Raw genomic sequence first — 17175 nt, forward strand, 5'->3', positions numbered from 1 at the left:
GCAAGCAGAAGAAAGAATCTCAGCATTGGAAGGTATTTCCTGTCATCAGGGGGAAGCAAACAAAAAGCTGGAAGCAGAGCTGGATCAGGCCAAAGAAAGTATTCAAGAATTGAAAGACACTATTAAGAGGCCAAATATAAGAGTTATGGGAGTCCCAGAAGGTGCAGAAAGAGAAGTTAAGTTTGCAAATGTATTTAATGAGATAATAAAGGAAAATTTCCCTAATCTAGAGAAAGAATTGGGAAACAAGATCCAGGAGGGGCACAGAACTCCCAATAGGCTTGATCAAAAGCAATCTTCACCACGACATATGATCATCAAGCTCTCTTCAATTGAACATAAGGAAAAGATCCTGAAATGTGCACGTGAAAAAAATCAATTGACATATAAAGGAATGACAATTAAACTCACAGGAGACCTCTCACAGGAAACTCTACAGGCAAGAAGAGAATGGAATGACATAGTCCAGATTCTAAAAGAAAAAAATTGTCAGCCTAGGATAACATATCCAGCAAAGTTTTCTTTTGTCTTTGAAAATGAAATAAAATTCTTCCACAGTCAAGAAAAGTTAAAAGAATTTGCCTCTTCCAAACCTGCCCTACAAATGATACTTCAAGATGTTCTCTCTCTTTTTTTTAAAGATTTATTCATTTTATTACAGCCAGATATACACAGAGGAGGAGAGACAGAGAGGAAAATCTTCCGTCCGATGATTCACTCCCCAAGTGAGCCGCAATGGGCCGGTGCGCGCCAATCTGATGATGGGAACCTGGAACCTCTTCTGGGTCTCCCACGCGGGTGCAGGGGCCCAGTGCGTTGGGCCATGCTCAACTGCTTTCCCAGGCCACAAGCAGGGAGCTGGATGGGAAGTGGAGCTGCCGGGATGAGAACCGGCGCCCATATGGGATCCTGGTGCGTTCAAGGCGAGGACTTAGGCTGCTAGGCCACGCTGCTGGGCCCTCAAGATGTTCTCTTGACAGAGAAGAGGAATAGCACCAAACAAAACCAAAGGCAAATGGGAAGAACATCCCAGTAAAATGACAACAGAAGACTAAACCAATGAACAACCCATTCCTAAAATGACAGGACCAAAGTAACACCCATACATGTTAAACTCTGAATGTAAATGGTTTAAGCTCAATCAAACGTCATAGATTAATAGACTGGATTAAAAAACAAATCCCATCTGTTTATTGTCTGGATGAGACACACTTCACCAACAAAGATCAGTGGAAACTATATCACACGGCTTTTGTTGTTTTCTGTTGGTTTCATCTCTTCAAAACACTTTCTTCTGATTAAATCATTCAATGACTCATAGATCATGCAGTGGCATCATTTTCTTCAAGAAGGTTCTTGATTTTCATTTCTTCAGCTACAAGTTAGTCATTTAGTAGCATGTTATTTAACTTCTTGGTGTTATTAATTTCTTTTTTCTCCCTGATGTTGATTTTGTTTTGTGGCTCTTCATTTAAGGGGATGTATAGTAGCTGTGTAATGGAGACTGCCGTATCTAGTAACATGTCATTTAACTTCAGGGTGTTGTTAATTTTTATTTTTCTTTCTATTGTTGATTTTGTATCATGACTTTTCATTTAAGGAGATGTACAGTAGCTGTGAAATGGAGACTAACATATCTAGATATGAAGATGCAGTGTACTATGTATTTCTACTTCCAGACAAAGATGGACTTAAAATGAAACTGTTTACTATATCGTGACAATAGGATGTTGGAATCTCTGCCATTGTCCATGCCCGCAATGATGGACATATGACTGTGTATGAAGAACTATATTTTAGTAATGATATAGAGGAACTAGGTGTGGGGGGGAGAGGTTTGGGGAGGGGATAAGGTAATATGGAATTGTATTATAAAATGATAATAATAATAAAATGTAAAAAAAATAGTGTGAGCTAAGAATAGAAGGGAGGCAAGTAAAGAGAACTTAATCTAGCAAAAAGCAGGAAGAGAAGGGCAGGCATTTGGGTCACATGTCACCCGGGACACCATATTGCTTGGGTTCAAGCCCCAATTTGGGTTCCCAGTTCCAACTTCTTGGTATGGTAGACTCGGAGGCAGAAGCCCAAGGCAAAGTAGTTGGGTCCTCAGCACTCATGGCCTAGGGCTTGCCAGGGTCTCTGACACCTGGCTTTGGCCTGCCCCAGCCCCAGATGTGGGCATTTGGAGAATGAATAAGAGGACTAATGATTTGTGTGATAAATGTGTGTATTTTTCTCAGCCTTTCATATGAAATAGATGATTTAAAAATATTTAAAAAGCAGACAAAGAAAATGATGAAGAGGAAGCATAAGATGAAATGACAGGCTAACTCTGAAAGTACCATTAATAACTCACAAGAAAAGAGAAAATTCCCCAATTAAATAGCTTTATGCTGTGTACACAGATGTACTGAAGTTAAATAACAAGAACATCTTGAACATGAACAGATGAGAAAATAACCAAGCAAATGATAACAAAAATAAAGCAAGTCTAAAAGGAATCCAAGGGTACAAAACATTTGAAAAAAAAAAAAAAGATGACGTGGGAGAGGAGAATGAGGAGAAAGAGGAAGAAAAAATTGTTACATATTGGTAAATATTACAATATTCTAAATATATATAAGTTAGGTGCATAACCATCCATCTTTAGTATGAAGAAAGCAAACTCAGAAAGGAAGGCAAGGGACCTGGATGCAGAGTATTAAACCACTTTGTGATGCTCGCATCCCATATCAGAGTGTTGGTTGGAGTCCTGGATGCTCCGTTTCCTATCTAGCATTCCTGCTGATGCGTCTGAAAAGCAGTGGGTGATGAACCAAACAGTTGGGCCCCTGCCACCCATGTAGGCAATGGAGTTTGTGGCTCCTGCCTTTGGGGAATAAATCAGTAGATGAGAGATCTCTGTCTGACTCCTGCTCTGCCTTTCAAACAAATATAAATCTTTAAAAGAAAAAAGGAAGAAACCTAGGAGAAATGAGCAGCTCTCTGGCCACGGAGGAAAGCTTTATCAGGTCTATCTCAGAAATGAACAGGCCAAGGAGACCAAAGTGCACAGACATAGAAGATGTGGATGACATAATTAACAAGTCCTAACATATGTGATTTAAAAATTGGAAATGTATATTTTCCACACACATACACACATGATTATCACTCACAAAAAGAAATTCCCAATCAATTTTCAAAAAAGATATTCTATTTGGAGGGACTAACCTCAAAATTGTGGAGTAGGCTTGGCATTGTGCATTCTCCTGGAAATGGAAACTCACTCCAGGGGATTCCTAGGGGCTCAAAGCCTGACTCAGCTTTGGCTCCTCTATGCCACAGTCTCGCCTGTGCCTGTGAGTACACATCTCATGCCTGGATGCCACCTTTGTGGTCCCATGGGCCAGACAGGCAACACACTGTGAACCTCTGCTTCCAGGGCTGAAGTCTAAGACAGCTCCTCTGCTTAGTTTCCAAAGCTCTCTTAGCCTGAGCCCAGCCCGCCTTGCCTTTCTTACTTCTCTTTGTCTCCCAACATGTGAACACCACAGACTCTTGGTACACGCACCACCTCTTGGATACTCCCAGGTTGGCAGCAGGCTCTCATGCCTCAAGACATGATGCGTACCCCATTACTTAGCTCATGACTTGTTACTCATCCACCAGGGTTAGTCTCACTGCCTCAGCCTGATTGTACTTCTCAGAGAACCATGAACCCATGTGGCCCAACTTAGGTGCTCAGGGAGGAAGTTTTGCTAGAACAGAGTCATGTGCACTTATCTTCCATGGCTATTTTCCCTTTAGCAGAGTAGGTATAGGCAGAGCCTGTGACCTGCAAAGCCTAAACTGTATTGTGCAGGGAATTTTCTTCCTCTTCTTCTTGTCACCAAGCTGAGGGCTGAAGGGGAGCACCTCTCACCTGCATGGAAACTGAGAGAATGCTTTTTGTGGCTGTAGAAGGCCCTTGTGGGAAGAGAGGAGATTGTGTTAGCAGATGATTGCCACCTAGCAAAAGTAATGATAGACGTGATTTTTTTATAAAAAGATTTATTTCTTTTTATTGGAAAGTCAGATATATAGACGGAGGAGAGAATCTTCTGCTGATTAACTCCCAGTGGCCCCAACGACCAGAGCTGAGCTGATTCGAAGCCAGAAGCCTGGAGCTTCTTTCAGGTCTCCCACGCAGGTACAGGGTCCCAAGGCTTTGGGCTGTCCTAGACTGCTTTCCCAGACCACAAGCAGAGAGCTGGATGGGAAGCAGGGCCACCAGGATACAAACTGGCACCCATATGGTATCCTGGTGTATGCAAGGTGAGAACTTTAGGCACTAGGCTACCACACCGAGCCCAGCAGAACTGATTTCTAAAGGCAGGATTTGAAACCAAGCTTAGATGAGTTTGACTTCCAGCTCAACCACTATCTGGCAGGATGACTTTGGTTGGATTTCTTGCCCTTCCTCAACCTTAGTTTTATTCTCTATAAATGGTAGATAAAACAAACAAACAAACAAACAAACAAACAACCTACCTCTGGGGAAGTTCACAGTCAAGCAAGATGATACACAGAAAATATTTAAGATATAGAAAATCTCATAAATGGTCATTCTTTTTTGTCCCCCAAATATTTATTTTTACTTGAAAGAGTTTCAGAGATAGAGATAGAGAGAGAGAGATTTTCTATCTGCTGGCTCACTCCTCAAATGACCACAATGGCCAGAGTTGAGCCCATCTAAAGGCAGGAGTCAGAGCTTCTTCTGCTTCTCCCATGTGGGTGCTGGGGCCCAAGTCTTTGGGCCATTTTCCACTGTTTTCCCAGGCCACAAGCAGGGAGCTGGTTGGGAAGTGGTGCAGCTGGGACATGAACTGGTGCCCAGGTAGGATACTAGTATTGGAGGTGGAGGAATAGCTTATTATACCACCTTACTACACCAGCCTCAATGGTTTTTCTTTAAAAAAAAATGCACAATCAGTAATTGCAAAAACATGGAAGCAACCAAAATGCCCATCAACAGAGGATTGGATAAGAAAGCTATGGTTCATCTACTCCTTGGAATACTACTCAGCTATTAAAAAAAACAAAATGCAGTTCTTTGTGGCCAAATGGGCCAAACTGGAAACCATAATGCTAAGGGAAATGAGCCAATCCCAAAAGGTTAAATACCACATGTTTGCCTTAATTTAAGATGATATGATGTTATGTATAACATGTTATGTTTTGAATGTTATATGTTGTGTATAAACTAAAATTGAAGTATAGGTGAGGTGGTCACAGAAGGTGGCTGGGAACTCGCATTTATCTTTAACATATTGGTTACTCATTACTATGTCAATTAATTCCATAATGATGTAAATTTTTGCTGATGGTATGTTGGAGCTTTCAATTGACTGGGATGATACTCTGCTGGCTCTGTCTTCAGACCAGAGAGGGTATACCTAAGAAGCCGTTGAACTTGACTGGACAATAAGATGCTGGACTCTATGTTTGGTATACGCTTGCAATGGGGGAATCTCAACTGAACTTGAGCTGTGGTTATGCAACAAGGTGGAGGAATCCACCATGGTGGGAGGGTTTGGGGAGGGGTGGGGAGAACCCAAGTACCTATGTAACTGTGTCACATAATACAATGTAATTAATGAAGTTAAATAATAAATAATTAAAAAAAATTGCTTGAAAAAGAGAGAGAGAGATCTTCCACCTAGAGGTTTACTTGTCAAGTGACTTTGACAGCCAGGGCTGTGGCCAGACCAAAGTCAGGAATCAGGAATCCATTCTTGTTCTTTCTGTGTGACTGAGCCATCATCTGCTACCTCCCAGAATGCATATCAGCAGGAAGCTGTATCAGAAGCAGAACAACTGGGACTTGAACAAGAGGTCTAGGCGTCCTAACTGCTGCACAGAACACCCACCCTTGGTCCCTTGGTCATTCTTTTAAACTGAATACTGGATTTGTTCCAGGGTTGATTTTCAGTGGTTACAGAGGCCCTCAAGAAGTACCTACAAGCTGTAAGATTTTTTGTTTGAGTGGTCCTCCACAGACATGACCACCGCTCCACTTCTTTTTCCAACAGCCACTTCCATAGTCTCTCAGACTCTGCACTAGTTTTTGTCCTGCCTCAACTGTTCTGGAGTCCTGGCCTCCCTCTTGCATGTCAGGATCACTGTGTGGGGTTTCTTGTGAATCAGACATTTTCCACCTAAGGATCTGTTTCCATAGGTTGTCCAGTGAATGTTGGAGTGTTGGTCACTCAGTCTGATATGAGCTGACAGGAATAGGCTGAGCAGGCCTAGCCAGCTCTTCACTGAGTGAGCACATAAATCCCACCCACCCTGGTCACTCAAGGATGGCCTCCCCTGTTCCAGCCACCCCTACCCTAGATTGCTTGGCTGCTTGGTATCCCAGGAATGGAAATTGCTGCCACCCGAGGGGCATTCCTTTAAGACGATTCTTATCTTCATGAGCTCTCCTGTTAAAATGCAGGTAATTCCTGGAAGGAGGTCACCTGTGTCTAGATTCTTCTATTGAGTCATAGCCTCAATTCCCCAGGTTGCTAAAGCTTCAGATAAGATTGAATATATGAAAAGAATTTCAACACTGTAAAGAGGAATGATGTAAGCAAAAAATTATTCTTACAATTACAGATGTTAACAGTTGTCTGATCCATTCATTTATTGCAAATGGCTTTTGAAATAGGCCCAAAGGAGTGAATCAATATTAATCGAATCCCAGACTACAAACTAAGTCATAATATGGATTTAAAGTGCCAGAGATAGGAACTTCCCCTCTCAACACACCCTGCAGTGGCTACAAACATAGCCACTAGCTAAATTCTAAGCCAGAAATGTTTTCTTTTTTTTCCTGAAATACTAATTTATTTGAGAGACAGGGAGAAAGCTCCCATCATATCATTATCTAACATGCCTGCAGCAACTGAGGCTGGACCGGAGCAGAAGCTGGGTACATGGGACTCTGTCCAGGTCTTGGCCATGAGTTGCAGGGACCCAACTACTTGAACCATCACTGCTGCCTCCCAGAGTCCGTATTAGCAAGAAGCCAGAGTCTGGAGCCAAAGGACCAAAATGGAACCCAAGCATTTCCTTGTGGGATGCAGACGACTTCAATGGCAACTGCTAGGTTAAGTGCCCACCCCTAGACTAGTTATGACTGCTGGAGTCTTGGCTTGAAGCCTGTGGATGTGACTGACTTGTGGATGCCCAGGGACATAGAACCAGGTAGAGTGTTTTGGTCTGTCACCTGCTGTAACAGGACAACACAGATGAGGTCATTAATGAAGAGCAGAATTCTCACAGTTATTGTAGTTCTTGGAGGTGCGGGGCAGGTTCTAACATCTTGCCCGGGGTGGAAAGTCATGCCCCAGATGGAGAGAAAAGTGGTCTTTCTACGTGGACCCTCTCCAATGCTAACCACCCACCATGCCTTATGATAAGGCCTAAGTAACTCCTCCACAGGGGCACCTCCTAATCACCTAATCCCCTCCTAATACAGCCATCATGGAGTTTTGGAGGGCACATTCAAACATGGGCAGTCCATTGTAAAAACCTTTCATTGTACACAGGAGGAAATAGAGACCTAGAGGGAAACAGCCACAGCAAGGGCTGCCAAAATGGAAAAGGAAACATGGGATAGAGTAGTTGGGGGAGCAGAGCCCAGGAGGGGCTAGAAGGCAGCCTGAAGCCAGGGCTATGTTAGGGGAACCAGCGCCTTGAGCACTGGAGCCTCTTTGTTGGGGGAGTGCCCCGAGCACAGGCAGGCAGAAGGGGCAGTTGATGGGTCCTCCCTGGCAGGCCGCTCCCCCTTCCTTGCCCAGTGGAGCCACTGCTTTCCTGGGGCTCCCTGCTCAAGGAGGCCTCCTCCCATCCCCAGCCTCTGGGCCCATGCAGAGAAAGTCCAAAACAATGTTTCTAAACTGAAAACATTTCTGTCTTTCTCCATGGAACAATGGCCATTAACAGGCATGGAACTGGAGCAGAAATGGAACGTGAACCCCCGGGGGCCTAGGAGCTTGGAGGGTCTTGGAGGAGGGTGGGCAGGGAAGGGGGGTGACAGAAGGCATCGTCCCCTGCCATCATGCCTGTACCTCCTGCCCCCGTGAGACCCTCCAGGAGCAGGCATTAGACCTTCCCACTGGGAGCCCCACACTCTCAGGGGGCTCTCCAGGACACCCACCCCACACCAAGACCAGGAGCTGCAGCAAGTCCCCACCAGCACCCCAAAGAGGCCATCCTCTTTTGAGAAGCTCCTCCTACTACAAGCCTCCCTGGAAGGAGTGAGCATGGCCCATGGGCTACCCGGAGGCCAGTGACTGACCCCCTGGCTCTCTCCCCATGGGAACCCCCAGCCCTGGCTCCTTCTGGAGGTAGCCAAGACAGCTAGCCCCCACAGCCCTGTCAAGAGCGGGAGATGACGCATTTTCCGGCAGCCACAAGCCACTTTTGACGGGTCCGCCCCATTTGGGAGCAACTGAAGCCTCATCCCACCCAGCCCAGCTTTTGTCTGCACCACATATTTGTCTTGTTTGGAAGATTTTTGTGGGTTTTCCCTGTCTTTCTCCAGTGCTGTCTTCCCCCAGGGGCTGGGGGCTGTGGTGGAGCTGAGGGATGGGGGTGGGAGGCACTCTGGGGCCCCAAGGCCTTGGCATTGCAGCTCATTTGGAGTAGGGGGAGAAGTCCCCAGTGGGCACCCCAGGCCACACACTGGACCTCACCTCTTCTCTCTGGGTGTGTGCCCCTCTGGTCCCTCGCAGAGCCTGTTGCCCCTCTCCATCTTCTCCTGTCAGCCTCCTCAGCTCTTGCTCCAACATCCCTTCGCACTGCTCTGTCCTCTGTTCCTCCACTGACATGGCACCTGGTCATTCCCTATCTGTTGGCCTTGGCCCACACTTCTCCCCTGCCTAGGAGAATTGTCCCCTGTCTCTCCATGTGTCTGAATTCTGCAGCAGCTCTCAGGCTTGTTCACAGCTCGCCTCCTCTTTGAAGCCCTTTAGACCACCCTAGTCAGGACCCCCTGCTCCTTAATCCCCTAGGAGTATGTGTTTGCTACCGCTTCTGCAATTCCAAATACTCCCTAGGGTCCATATCGTCTGCCCAGCAAGATGGAAGGCAGAGGCTGTGTCTTGTATCTTTTCATTCCTCTTCCATCGCTCCCTTTACAAAGTGCTTGATCAATCAACAGTGGTTGATCTGGGGTCTCTTGGCCTCGATTTCCAACATATTAGGAGAATCTCGATGTTGCAAGGGACCTATAGACTTGAATTTCTGCAAAGGATGCCTGGCTCCAGCTCCCAGCTCTCTAGCAGTAAGTAGGGCTCTGACTGCTTCCCGAGGCAATCCTTTCCTTCTGAGAGCTCTGACACAGGAAAGTTCACCTCAGTGGGTCCCATGGGCTTGGGCAGCTGGAGGAGTAAGAGTGACCAGGCAGGCCCCAGCTTTGTGAAGATTCTTGGCATGCTTGGGTCTTGCAGGCAGCCAGCATGTGCCCTCTGACCACCACCAGACCATCAGCTTGGCCCACAGGGTGGCCAAGGAAGGGCCTAGGAGGAATTGGGCGAGCAGCTACGGCTGCTCCTACAAAAGTGGAAATGAAGCCAAAAAAGACAGCCAGGAAGGACAGCTCCTCGGACCAGAAAAAGGGAAAAGAGGAGCAAAAGGGAAACGGGCTGGGGTGGCTGCCTAGGAGACTAAAGATTTGTCTGCGAAAAAACAGAGAAGCAAAAGGAGGCACCCAGAAACCAAGTCTGGGTAGCAGCAAACATCTTCACAGCAGCTCCCTTCTCCTACACCCCAGAATGTGCAAGAGTGCAGTGTTTTGTAAAGGAAAGTTTTTCAGTAGCTCTAGAAACATTTTTTTTTTTTTTTAAAAAAACAGGAGACAATCCCACTTCATCCCATTTTGAAAGTGTAAATGATTTTTTTAAAAGATGTGAAATCACATGTTGCTTATTTTGGCTTTTTGGTACAGCCAGAAAACAGAGGGGTGTGGAGTTCTGGGAGGCTTTGTATGCTCTCAGCATTCCTTAGGTGGAGAGCGGTTTTTGTATCCTGCAACACAATGCACACTGAATGGCAGTCTGGAGTTGCAATTGTGCATTTAATGTGTCCTGAACATTTTCAATGACTTTCACTCTGGTGTTGACATTGAGTAGAATTGTACCCTACGGAAAGCCACTTCCCCGCTGTTCTATCAGAATGGGGCTTACTCCCTGGCATCTCTGGTTCTAGTAGTCCAGGATTTCTAAAAATTTAGTGAAAGTGTGCTGTGCAAGATTGACATTTTGGGTATGTAGTATGTGTAATATTGCATAGTGAATTTATGTATGGTATGTAGTACATATGATGTTGCATTGTGAATTGTATGTATGTATGGGTATGTAGTATGTATGATATTGCGCTGTGAATTGTAGGAATTTATGCAATAGTTGATCAAGACTCAAAGGTACTGTTATATCCTCTTCAGGAGTTGTCTCCAAATTTAGAGCTGTAAACTTGCTAGGACAACTATTTTTTTAAATATTTGTTTTTATTATACTATTTATGTATCTGAGGTGAAGGGGGATATTGAGGGAGAATCCCCACCCAGTCTCCCACCCGCCCAAAGTCCCGGATGTGGGGCATGCTCTGAGATACTTGCTCCAGTGGTCTTAATAGTCCTCCAGTTATGGATCGCTGCCAGTCACATCACTCCCAGCTCGATTAGGTCATTGAAGAATCCACTGATTGTCACAGTCCATCACAGAGTCTTCATTTGCCCAGTATTTCGCTGCCCAACGTTTAGCTGAGGTGGTTGATTGACCTGTTCCGTCCTCCGTCCTCTGCTAGCCAGGGCTCTGAGTCCAGCAGTTCGATTGCGGAGATCACCAAAGAAACTTTGAGGTATTCCCAGATCAGATTCCCGCATGTTCCAGCAAGCACCGGGCCCGGCACAGTCCATCGCCACAATCAGTTGGTGGTTGCAATCGCTGGGCTGGCTCCGCTCTCAGTCCCGACTTGCATTGGAACCAAGGGTATTGCAGTCCAGCCTGGTTCTGCCCAGCACGCGCTCGACTCTTTCATCAACCAGTGGGGGCTGCAGCCCAGTCGGGGCGACCCACAATAACCCCACCAGGCCCGCCCCCCACCCTGGCCTGCCAGTATGCATAGCAGACTAGTCCAGTCTGTCCTGCTTCCCATTTGGCTCCAGTACCTGTCAATGGGCATTGAAGCTTAGTTCCCTCCAACCAACTCAACTATCCAGCCCTCACGGATGTTGCTGAGTGCCTCTCCTTCTAGCCACCCCAGCCCCCGTCCTAGTTTTCATGCCCTCCTGTGGGAGTAGTGACCCAAGAAGGAGAACCCCACCACTTCCCTCTTGGGTCTCTCTCAGCCCCGGTTTATGATCCCTTTGGGTGGTTCTGTGATTTGACTTGACAGAATTAGCCCCCAGTGCCAACTTCTGCCAGCTGTCTACGGTTAAGCCCAAACAACCTTCACCCACTCCAATTTATGCTAGAACCGGAAGGAATAATCAGCCCAACTTGGCTTTTGCCTGATCTAGTCCACATGCGGCGCTCAGGTGTTGCAGCCCTGCCCAGTCTGGTCTGTCCCCATCCCAGCCCACATTATCCAGTGAGAGTAGCTGTCCGGCGAGGGGACCAGCCCCTCCAACCCCCGCTGGCTCTGCCCTCTCCCTTCCTGGTTCTCACACGTGTTGGTTGGGTGCTGCATTCAAATCCAGTACAGGCAATCTCACCCTGGCATTCCATATCATGCACTAGTTTTTGTCGCGACCAAACCTGGCCCGACCCACACTCTCCTCTGGTGTTCGGGTTTGCCGGTGGATGACATGAATTGATTCAGCCTGGTCTGCCCCTGACCCATGCTAAATGTATGCCAGTGGGAAACTTTCCATGGCCCATTCTGAGCTGTTTCCTATCATACTTCTTGCACTTATTTTGCGCATACCAGGGGGTCCATGAGCCAGCCCTTCTCAGTTCACCTTCTGTCCTAGCAGGAACAGTGGCTTTTCATGGCTGGCTTTCACCCCACTCTGGTTCCCATTGCTGGATGTCTCAGCCCAGCCATGGCTCTAGGACAACTATTTTTTAAGGTTAATTTATTTTCACTTGAAAGGCAGATTTTACAGAGCAAGAAGGAGAAAACAGAGAAATCTTCCATCTACAGGTTCACTCCCCAAAGGACTGCAACAGCTAGAGCTGAGCTGATCTGAAGCCGGGTACCACAAGCTGCTTCTGGGTTTCCCCTGTGAGTGCAGGGACCCAAGGACTTTGGACCATCCTCTATTGCTTTCCCAGGTCATAAGCAGGGAGCTGGATGGGAAGTGGAGCAGCTGGGACAAGAACCAATGCCCATAAACCAAAGCTGGTGCCACCGAACACAGGATTAGTGTGCTGTGCCACTGAGCTGGCCCTGAAATAACTGAGAAAGAAAGACAATCAGTGGCTTTTTGATTTTCATTAGATCAATTAAGAATTGATTGAAATGTCTGGATACCAATAAAGCCTTAATTTTTGAGAGAGAAGAGTTCACCTTTATGTTGAGCTAAAACCTTCACCTCTTTTTTTTTTTAAGATATATTTATTTTTATTGGAAAGGCAGATATACAGAGAAGGAGAGACAGAGAGGAAGATCTTCCATCCAATGGTTCACTACCCAAGCAGCCGCAATGGCTAGAGCTGAGCCAATCCAAAGCCAGGAGCCTGTTCTGGGTCTCCCATGTGGGCTTCCCTCTACTGCTTTCCCAGGCCACAAGCAGGGAGCTGAATGGGAAGTGGAGCACACCGGGATTAGAACCGGTTCCCTTATAGGATCTTGGTGTGTTCGAAGCGAGGACCTTAACCACTACGCTATCGTGCTGGGCCCAAACCTTCGCCTCTTGACTACCTCCCACCCTCCTCCCTGCTAGGCCATAGGAACCTCTTACAGACCCCTCCCATCCTTTATATGTTGGCAGCTGGGATCCTGCACCTCTACAGTCCTCCAGCCCTACCCAGCGGTGCCCCAAGGTACCCCAGAGCTGTGGACTTCAGGTGTCCTGTGTCTGCTCCCATGCCAGGTCTCTGGCCCAAACTTCTGCATCTCTTTCCTGTTTTCAGCTTCGTGCTAATGCAGGTCCTGGAAAGCTGTAGGTGATAGCTCAAGTGGCTAAGACCCTAGCACCTGACTTCAGCATCTGGGGAATGAGCTGGAGGGTGGGAGATCTCTCTGTTTGTCTCCTACTGTTTCTGTCCCTCACCAATAAACACATTTAAAAAAGGAAAAAGGTTAAGGGCCCAGTGCAGTAGTCTAGTGGCTAACTCCTTGCCATAGGGGTACCGGTTTGTGTTCCAACTGCTCCACTCTCCATCCAGTTCCCTGCTTGCGGCCTAGGAAAGCAGTGGAGGATGGCTCAAGGCCTTGGGACACTGCACCCATGTGGGAGACCTGGAAGAAGCTCCTTGCTCTTGGCTTTGGATCAGCTCAGCTCTGGCCGTTGTGACCACTTGGGGAGTGACTCAGCAGACAGATCTTTCTATGTCTCCTTCTCTCTCTAAATCAGCCTTTCCAATTTAAAAAAAAATTAAAAAGGAAAAAAACATAAGGGAAGTTTAGGACCCCCACATGGTCCCAGCAGCTGCTTTGTCTGTTTTCCATTTGCCCAGGATTGTCCTTCCCTCCCACATGGTGGAATCGGAGAACTAATTCTGTGTGTTCATGTCAGACTGACTCTCCACATACCTCAAAGGCTGACTCTCTTAGGTCACTTACGTGACTTTCAATAGGGTTCATCTCCAGAGGGAATACCAAACATTTTAAGCCAGAGGGGTGACTCATGGTGGCAACTCAGGACGGCGAAGTATTTTGGGACAAGTGAGTCTTATGGTGCTTAACCTACACCAGGCAGGTCAGCTTCTAGCCCCAAGTGTATCTGCATCAGGACTGGGTATTTCCCAAGGGGTTGCCCCCTCCAGACCCCAGTTCTCCTAACCTTGCCAGTAGTTGAGACTTTACATTTTTCTGTCTTGCGTCCATGGTTTGTGGCAAATGAAAGATTCTTTGAAGGAAGTGGCAGGGCTCTTTGAAGTGTTCTAATTGAGGAGCTTGGTTATCTTTTTTTTTTTAATTTATTTATTTTTATTATATTTTTGACAGTCTTTACATAGTTAATTACAGTAAAAAGGTTCAGGAGCTATAGGGAAGTGGGTAAGACTATTATGTCCATATTGTTTCCTTCTTGTATCTGAGGTAAAGGGGGATATCGAGGGAGAAGCTCCACCCAGTTTCCCACCCACCCCAAGTCCCTGATGGGGCATGCTCTGAGATACTTGCTCAAGTGGTTTTATAGGTTCATCAGTTATGAATCGCTGCCAGTTTCGCCACTCCCAGCATGATGAGGTCATTGAAGAATCCACTGGTTGACATAGTCCATCACAGAGTCTTCATTTGCCCAGTATTTCGCTGCCAACATATAGCTGAGGTGGTTGTTTTTCTTGTTTTTCTTCTGTCTTTTCTTGGCTAGGGTTCTGAGTCCAGCAGTTCGATTGGGGGGATCTCCAAAGAAACTTTGAGGTATTCCCAGACCAGATTCTTGTGTGTTCCAGCAAGCACAGGGCCCAGCACAGGAGGCACTCAGTTATCTTGATTGTGGTGGTATTGACACACGTGGATGAATTTATTGAAGCTCATCAGGACTATTGGCTTCAAATGGTTGCATCTAGTTGCATGTGAATTATTCTGTGATGAAGTGTGTGTGTGTTTTAAGTTTTCATATCCCCTATAATCTAAAGTCACATTTGGCTGATATCTGCATTTCACATGCATTTGTGAATGACTGGTTTACTGAGTTAAGCTATACCTGGAGATATAGCTTAGAGCCATCTTAGGTTGGGCACCTAATGCTGGCTTGACATGGCTCTTCAAACAGCTGGACCGATATAGGTTCATAGTCTCGCCCTTTCTTTCCTTTCTTTCCTTTCTTTTCTTTCTTTTCTTTCTTTCTTTCTTTCTTTCTTTCTTTCTTTCTTTCTTTCTTTCTTTCTTTCTTTCTTTCCTTCCTTCCTTCCTTCCTTCCTTCCTTCCTTCCTTCCTTCCTTCCTTTCTTCCTCCTTCTTTCTTTCCTTCTTTCTTTCCTTTTTAGATTTATTTTATTTTTATTTGAAAGGCAGAATTAAAGAAAGACAAGGGCAGGTAGAGAGGTTTTCCATCTGCTAGTTCACTCTCCCAAATAGTTGCAACAGGGCCCCAAGCTCTTGGGGCCATCTTCTGCTGCTTTTCCAGACCATAAGGCCATAAACAGGGAGTTGGATTAGAAATGGAGCAGCTGGGATTCAAACTAGCATCCACATGGGATGCCAGCACCACAGGTAGAGGTTGAGCTTGCTGTGCCACCATGCCAACCCCATAGAGCTTCCCTCTCTAATCTGTCTTCTACCTGATCCTATACAATGGCTTACACCCAAATCCCAGGAGTTGCACACATGTATCTTGCAAGGTTGCTTTCATACAATTATCACCACCACTGGTGCTGCTGTGATACTGCTTCATGCCCAGTTTTGCCAACCACTCACCTTCAGAACTGAGAGCTTCTTGCTAACCTCCTGAGTGTTGAGGTACTATTACTCAAGGTTGATTCACCAGCCTGTGTTGTGCTGAGGTTCTCGGGCACCCTGTTCAAGAAGTGATGCGGTCGTGGTGCTGCCTTGATTTTGCCACCTCCCTCCCTTGGGCCAAGGTCCTAAACACACTGCTTGAGTGGAAGCTTGAGGTATCAGGGCCCCAGGATGCTGGGCCCTGCTCTTCTACACAAACTTCTTAGTTTATCCTGAGCTTTGGAGTGTGTCCGTGAAAGAGAAGGTAATGGATAGCGGAGTGGGGTGATTGTCACCTGCTTCTCTATTTCCTGTCCTATGCGAATGGTTCTGGAGTAAGCACATCTGTCTTGTCTCCCCCACCACCAGCCTGTCATGGAGGATGGAGACTAAATTCTATCCATCACTTCCTAGTAGTGAGACTGGTACATGGATGGTGTTTGGGAAACACTTACAGGTTGAATGAATGAATCTGATTTTATTAGAACCACAAGGAGAGGTAGGTATTTAGCACAGCAGTTAAGACACTGCTTGGGATGCCAATATCCTATGAGGGAGTATGTGGGTTCAAGTCCCAGCCCTGTTGCAGATTCTAGCTTCCTGCTAATGCACACTCAGGTAAGGAGCAGGTTTGTTTACCATTTGGGAGACCTGCATTGAATTCTTGTCTCTTGGTTTCAGCTTGGTCCAGTCCTGGCTATAAGTGGGCATTTAGAGAATAAACCATTGGACAGGAGAGCTCCTCTGCATGTCTCTTATTTTAAACAGATAAATAGATAAAGAAAACAACCCCTCCCCCAAACCTTAAGGAAGGTGTCCATACTCATCAAACAGAACCAAGTGGGGCTGAGGGTGTGGCATCAGCAAAGGACTTACATGAAGCTAGTGGATTGCTATTTGGTGCAGCCCTGTTGGAGAGCCATTTGGCAATAGGTAGAAGGTGCTGTCCAAGGCTTTACTCTAAAGAATGTTCACGATCAGTGTTGTCTATAGTGACAAAGAACTGGAAGCCACCCCTATGGACCCATATTGCATTCAGTCCAAAGCCAATCACAGAGTCCCTCATGGTGCTGGATGGGTCTCAGAAACCTTCAGTAGCTCAGAAAAGAAGGCAGCAGATGCAGAACAATGCTATGCATGGTAGATATACAGTAAAACACAAAGAAGCACAGGGAGTGATACAAATGCATGAGCAATAGTTCCTTAGCAGACAGAGCAGAGAGATTTGACTGAGTCAGGTACACTGGGGGCAGTGCTCTTTCCTGGTTGGGTAGTGTGGGTACCTGGTATCTGTGATGTAATTCTTTAACAAAAAAATCTATTGTTTGGGCCCAGTGTGGTGGCCCAGTGGCTAAAGTGCTTGCCTTGAATGCGTTGGAATCCCATATGTATGCTGGTTTATATCCCGGTGGCCCCACTCTCCATCCAGCTCCCTGCTTGTGGCCTAGGAAAGCAGTCGAGGATGAGCAAAGCCTTGGGACCCTGCATCTGCATGGGAGACCCAGAAGAAGCTCCTGGCTCCTGGCTTTGGATTGGTTCAGATCTGGCTGTTGTAGCCACTTGGGTAGTAAATCAACGGACAGAAGAACTTCCTCTCTGTATCTCCTCCTTT

General features: G+C 46.4%; 1 protein-coding gene across 1 annotated transcript in view; it reads left to right on the forward strand.

Moving 5' to 3' along the window:
- TCP11 (t-complex 11) overlaps window positions 1-17175 on the forward strand; it is a 167525-nt gene that overhangs the window by 60459 nt on the left and 89891 nt on the right. The gene's annotated exons all lie outside the window — the stretch shown is intronic.

The sequence above is a fragment of the Ochotona princeps genome, chromosome 1, assembly GCF_030435755.1.
Source record: "Ochotona princeps isolate mOchPri1 chromosome 1, mOchPri1.hap1, whole genome shotgun sequence".
In the NCBI taxonomy this organism is placed as follows: Eukaryota; Metazoa; Chordata; class Mammalia; order Lagomorpha; family Ochotonidae; genus Ochotona; species Ochotona princeps.